Source organism: Pinus tabuliformis, chromosome 9 (genome assembly GCF_031772625.1).
Source record: "Pinus tabuliformis cultivar Carrire ecotype Pingquan chromosome 9, CPIR1, whole genome shotgun sequence".
NCBI classification, from domain to species: Eukaryota; Viridiplantae; Streptophyta; class Pinopsida; order Pinales; family Pinaceae; genus Pinus; species Pinus tabuliformis.
Genome location: NC_142307.1, coordinates 500,469,153 through 500,475,152, shown reverse-complemented (window position 1 = coordinate 500,475,152; position 6,000 = coordinate 500,469,153).

Genomic DNA, 6,000 nt, shown 5'->3' with positions numbered 1-6,000 from the left:
CACCAGCTTGTGATTTGATGCTGTTGTGTGAATGATTCTTGATCTTGTTGAATTGTATTTTGAGATGATGTTGTCTTGAACCAAGATGTGATCTAATATTTCCTTTATATTGCTACTTCCTACCCTTTTTTCGCTCGATGTATACTTTCCATTGTTGGGATGAATGTCTATTAGATTGGTTTTCTCCATTATGCTTTCGATGGCATACCATGAAGAGTCTGAATGGTAAACACCACCAAATTTCTCCTCCACATTAAGGACAAGATTCAGGTCCCCTCCCAAAATAATTTTTCTGTTTTGAGTATCATTTAAGGTCTCTTGAACTGTATTCCATCATTGTTATTTTTCTCTGAAGTGATTGGGAGCATATATGCTGACAATGCAAAATTTCTCATTGGTGGTTGTCTCTTTTAAGTCTATTCTAATCCAACATTGTTCCTTTTTTTGCTAAAGAAACTCCTATTTCCTTTCCTCCGTAAGGTGCATATACCCCCAGAGGCCCCTATAGCTCGTTGAGTTGTTCCATCATAATTTTTTAGATTTTTAATCATTTTTTCCAAGTCTTGGAAACTAGTTTTGGTCTCGTAAAGCATTAGAAAATCTCAGGTTTCCTTTACTAGAATATCGTTTGCTGCATTTACTTTAAAAAGAATCTACAAACCACAGCAGTTCCATGAGACCACAATCATTATTTATTTAGTTGATGGGTAGAGAGTCCTTTCTCTCTTTGGTGATTTTGGTTTTTCTCATTGTTCCTGGAGCTTTTCCCAAAAAGGGAGTCCATGGGTTGTTGCATTCCTATTGCAATTTATTTTGTTGTCGCTTCATCTCTAATTTTATTATTACATTTTCTTCCTACTTTCTTTTGGTAATCTAAGTTTTGAAGTGATTCCTTTGATTGGTTTGTTGTCAAAATTCTATCAACTGAGTGGGGATGGGGGCTACAAGGGATAATAGGAACGGAGGGGGTGAGGATATGGGGAAGAGAGAGATGAGGGGAGGAGGGGTGGGATGAGGACACGGGGGCTTCACTGGGGGAGCATACCACGTGGGTTCATATTGGGGGATATTTATTTAGGAAAAAATGACATAATATATTAGGTCATATATAGGGGATAGAGGGTTTCTATATTGGCAGGTATAAAAAGTGGAGCCCAAAGTTAATGAAAAATTATAAAGGGGTATAAAAAATGTTAATGAAAAATGGATACCTCCAATATCTAGTGAAAGTAGGGGTTTTTAAATTAAGAAGGTGTGTTGGTTTCATATTGGTAGGCGGTTAAATAATGTGCTTTTTAGAGGTATTTTCCAATATGTATTCAAATTAAGGGTATTGTTTAATATGCCACAAACGAACATGATTTGTCTGACGTTCATTGGGTGAAGCCCCCGTGGATGAGGAAGGGATGGGTGGATCATCAAGAGGGCCCAAGGGGTTGGGATTGAGGAAAGATGTGGAAGTTAGGGGAGGATTGGCTTGGGGGGGATGAGGGGAAGGAGCATGGGGGGGTGGGGAGCCTAAGGTTGGCTCAAGGAGGAGAGAGGTTTCTTGTTTTCCGATTTTTTCATTTTAACTTGTTCCCATTTTGCTTCTGACTCTTCTAAATTTTCACTTTCTAGTTTTTCTGGACATCTATTTGTAAAGTGAGCATATTCATGACATAACTTGCATTTAAATGGTATCTGCTCATAGTCTAGTTGTTGTATGTGCTTCCATTGATCTACTTTGATCTTTACTACCTATAGTAAGCCCTTCCGTAGATCCACTTCGACACATATCCTCGCACAAGCATGCATGTTCTCTTTTGGTTCGCATCTATCAATATACTTCCCCATTGCATTCCTAATGAACCTGACAGATTCATCATCCCATTAATGTAGGGGGAGATGAGGGAGTCTTACCCAAACCAGCAGTCCGCTAGGGGCATCCATTTCAAGGTCGAAATTGGGGGTCCATCTGTTTAACTATAGGTCTCGCATGTCCATGAAGTATGGGCCGTTTCTGAATATTAGTTCTCGATCTTCAATTGTTTCGAAATGAAAGGCGTAATACCCTCTTCCAAAAAATATTATGCTGCTTTTTCCATTTATTTAAGAGGACCACTTCCTCTCAACCCATTTCCTAACCAAGTGAGGTGAAGGCCAAAGACCTATAAACTGGCTGACCAAGCCCCTTTCAGATAGAGACAACGTCGCCTGGTGTGGGAGAGACGGAGGTAGAGAGATCTCATGGATTTCTTCGAGTTTCTTCATAAACTTGGATACCGAAGTTTTGGTTCTTGGGGGGGCAATGGCAAAGATCAAAGATTCAAAGGCATCTGCATTTTCGTCATGCTCAGAGATCAGATTTTCTGGGGGAGAATATCCATCCTCCAGTGGATCCGGTGGTTCCATGATTGCAGCAGGAGGACGCTCTGATCAGGTCGAGGCTTAGGACTTGGGAGGCCCTCAGGGCGCACCAAGGAGGGTATCACGGGGTGAGTGCATGCAATTGGAATTACTTCCACAACTATAATTGCACTTATTTTGCATACAGGGATGAGGTGTTACGACCTAATAGTTATTGATAATTAAATTAAATTCTAGAAGCTCTATCTGAAAATAGAGAAGCCTATTGGAATAGTTATACTTTTATTTTAGATTAAAAAAACATGATATAAAATTTTTAACCATGCAGATTTACTCCCTCTTATCATGAAGATTCTTAATTTTTGAATAATTTTTGTTACAATACCATGGGCCATAACATGACTTATGAATACCACATGCCAAGAAAAAAATCATAACCCACTTCATATGGCACGTGTTCATATGGTATTTTTTCACTTGATCAATCTAATTAAAAAACCAAAAAGAGCATAACTACCTTTGAGATAAATCTCAACATTTAATTTGTGTATATTACTAAAAATAGTTTAGAATATTCAATAGAGATTAGATCCCTACCATCCACTTCACCATTATTAATAATTAAGTCAAAATTATGCAAACCTTATTTTTAAAAAAGCATGCTTATTCACATAAATATAAATACATGCACTTTGTGAAGTAAATATTAACTTATTATCTTTCTTTCTTTCTTTTTTTCTATCCATTAAATATAATATTATTTTTATACCTTACCAAATAGAAAAACAATAAACCAATTATTACTCTATTAAATAGTGTTTAATATTTCATTTTCTGTATTATTTTCTTTTCCCTTTTCTCTCTATCAATTGAGTATGGTATTATTTTCATCACTCACAAAATAATAAAATAGGAAACCGATTATAAAATAGGAAAGCAGTTATTAATTTAATATATGAAGTTTACTATTTCATTTTCTATTGATTTGGTGAACACTGGTGGGCCCCAGTATTGCAGCAATAATGCTGCAACTCCTGGAACTCCCTTCTTTAATTTTATCAACCCGATAGTTCATAACAAACTTGGAAGCGACAGTGATGTATGCACAAGTACTAGCTCTTGCCGCAGCTGTCACTTGGTGAGCTGGCACAAGTCCGCTAAGAGCTTAAGCCAACTTCTATGAGGTCTTAGAAGAAGCTTTTTAACTGATTGATGGAAGCTAACTCAAAGGAAGCTAATCTACTTGCGGAAAGAAACCGAAAGCCAAAAAGAAATGCGAACCCTAGCAAACCCTAATTCTACCAGCTAGTCCTACTGACACAAAGGAGAGCATGCAAAGTACTGACAGAGATGCCATTACTTCTATGAAGGTAAAATACATGTGTCTAGACTACCTCTATCTGAAGAAAACATCTTTTTGTATTTTTGAATAAGTTGTTAGAGTTATCATGCCTGTGCTTTTAACTATTTTTTTACTGTGCAGAGGTGGATCAAGGAGGAGAAATGCTTGGAAAAGGTTGAGAAGGTTCAAAGAGGGTCCAAGGGGTCCCTAACACCCTTCCGGAGAGTTTCACAAAGTTTGTCTATCAAGAAACCTCATTTGTGAGCTTCTACAAGAAGTATGAGGGGTTCTACAGGATGTTCAGAGATTTCTACAGGATGTTCTGAAAAGAGGACTTTGGAGAATGGATGGAGGGAAAAAGGTGGAGGAACGAGTATGGAGGTGAAATAGGGGTGTAGGGGAGTTCAAGAATTGGAGGATGGAGTTGAGGAGTGGTGCAAATGGTGAGATTTGTTCAAGGAGGGATGAAACAATGTTGCATAAGAAGATGAGAATCATGGCAAAGTAAGCGAATGAGGCAAATGTAAGGTAAGGGTTCTAAGTGAAGGATGAAACAGGTAGGTTGGTTGGAGTATGTGCAGGTAAGGACGGGTAATAGGTACTCTGCAAGTGGTTTTTCAAACTAAACAAACAAACACTTATAAAACCTATGACCTAGTTACTTTACTCTATTCTGACCTAAGTAAAAACAACAGGAAATGAACAATAGTTTATTCGAAATGAAATGCGTGAACTAACTTATGCCACTAAGAAATCATCAACTGAAGCATTTAAACACTACTAATATTAGCATCTACAAAAGAGGATTCCAACACTAAGAATTGCATGGCAAAGCAAAACAACGTTTTTGTTGGCAGCAAAGTGACATTGGTCCCAACTCATGATTCCACTGAGGGGGAGGTGAGATCCAAGGTGTTTGGTAGCCTTTTTCTGAAGATCTTCCCTATGATTAACCTATCAAGCAAATCTGAACATGAAAAACCTTTTTAATCATCAAGAGCAACCTAAACAACAACACAATATTTAAATCTAAATAGCAGATTTTCTTCTAAGAATGCAGCAAAGACACATGAAAGTAAACAAAGGAGGTACTGGGCGCTTGAGATGGGCCCAACCCCAAGAGCTACAGCCTCATAAGAGAGATTTAGAGCTGGTGCAAAGCTGGATTCATCTTTATTGATCAAAAGAAATGTTACATTCCAAAAACTATCCACAAGGAGAACTTGAAAATGTGCTGAAAGCAAAGCTAATCTACTGCCTAAAAATCAAACTACAAAATGACTACAAAATGAATACACAATGACTATAAAGTGACTAACTACTAGCTACAAAATGACTAACCACTAGCTAACCAAAATGAGGCCCTAAGCCTTCTTATTTATACAAATTGAGGACCTCAACAGTCCTTCTAAACTTTAGGGACTCGGCTGCCCAAAACATGTAGTTAACAGTAGTCCTACTTGACTTGCTTGGCTGCCCTTGTGCTAATTGATTTGGTGGCCCTTTAACTCCGAGCTGATGGTGGAGAATTCGAGGTAAGGGCCCATAAATGAAGGGAACACCTTCCTAAAAATACTCTCCACGAATTTGGCTGCCAAGTGCTCATTTCAACCATTGACTTTGTCTCCAAATTGACCAAAAAGGCTACACAAAGCACACATTAGACCTGTTGGGATAATGACTAACCCAATTCACTCTATTAGCATAAATATAATCAAAACATGCAATAAACTAATGAGAATGGTGGATTAAGTCGAATTAGGAGGTTGAATGAGCCCAAATAATCATCCATTTTTGGGGCTCATCAAATACCATGTTAAAAACATGGTGTTAAATGAAATATGATCACGAGTGACAAGTTTTTATTTATTCAAACACCTACACATGCTCTATAATATAGTATAGGGAAGATGGGGCTCTATTATATACTGTAAGGTACTATGGAGAAGATATCGTGCACTATCATTATTTCTAAAATTAATAAATAATATTTATATTAATAAATTAATGAAGGGAAATAATAAAAATAAATAAAATATTTTTATTTTAATTTTAATTTAATTATAATTTTTTACTTTTAGAGAGGGAAATAAAATAATTAAAAGTACAAATAAAATAAAATTTATTTACAATTTTTTTCTATTTTTTAATATAAGGGAGATGTATAATTGCTTCATTACTTAATATACAATTGAGATGTGGTATCTAAAAATAATGTTAGTGTTAAGAGAAAAAGTAATTGAAAGTAAAAAAATTCTAATTTTTAGGACGAGCAAAATGTGTGATGTTTTGACTATTCAATATGGAAT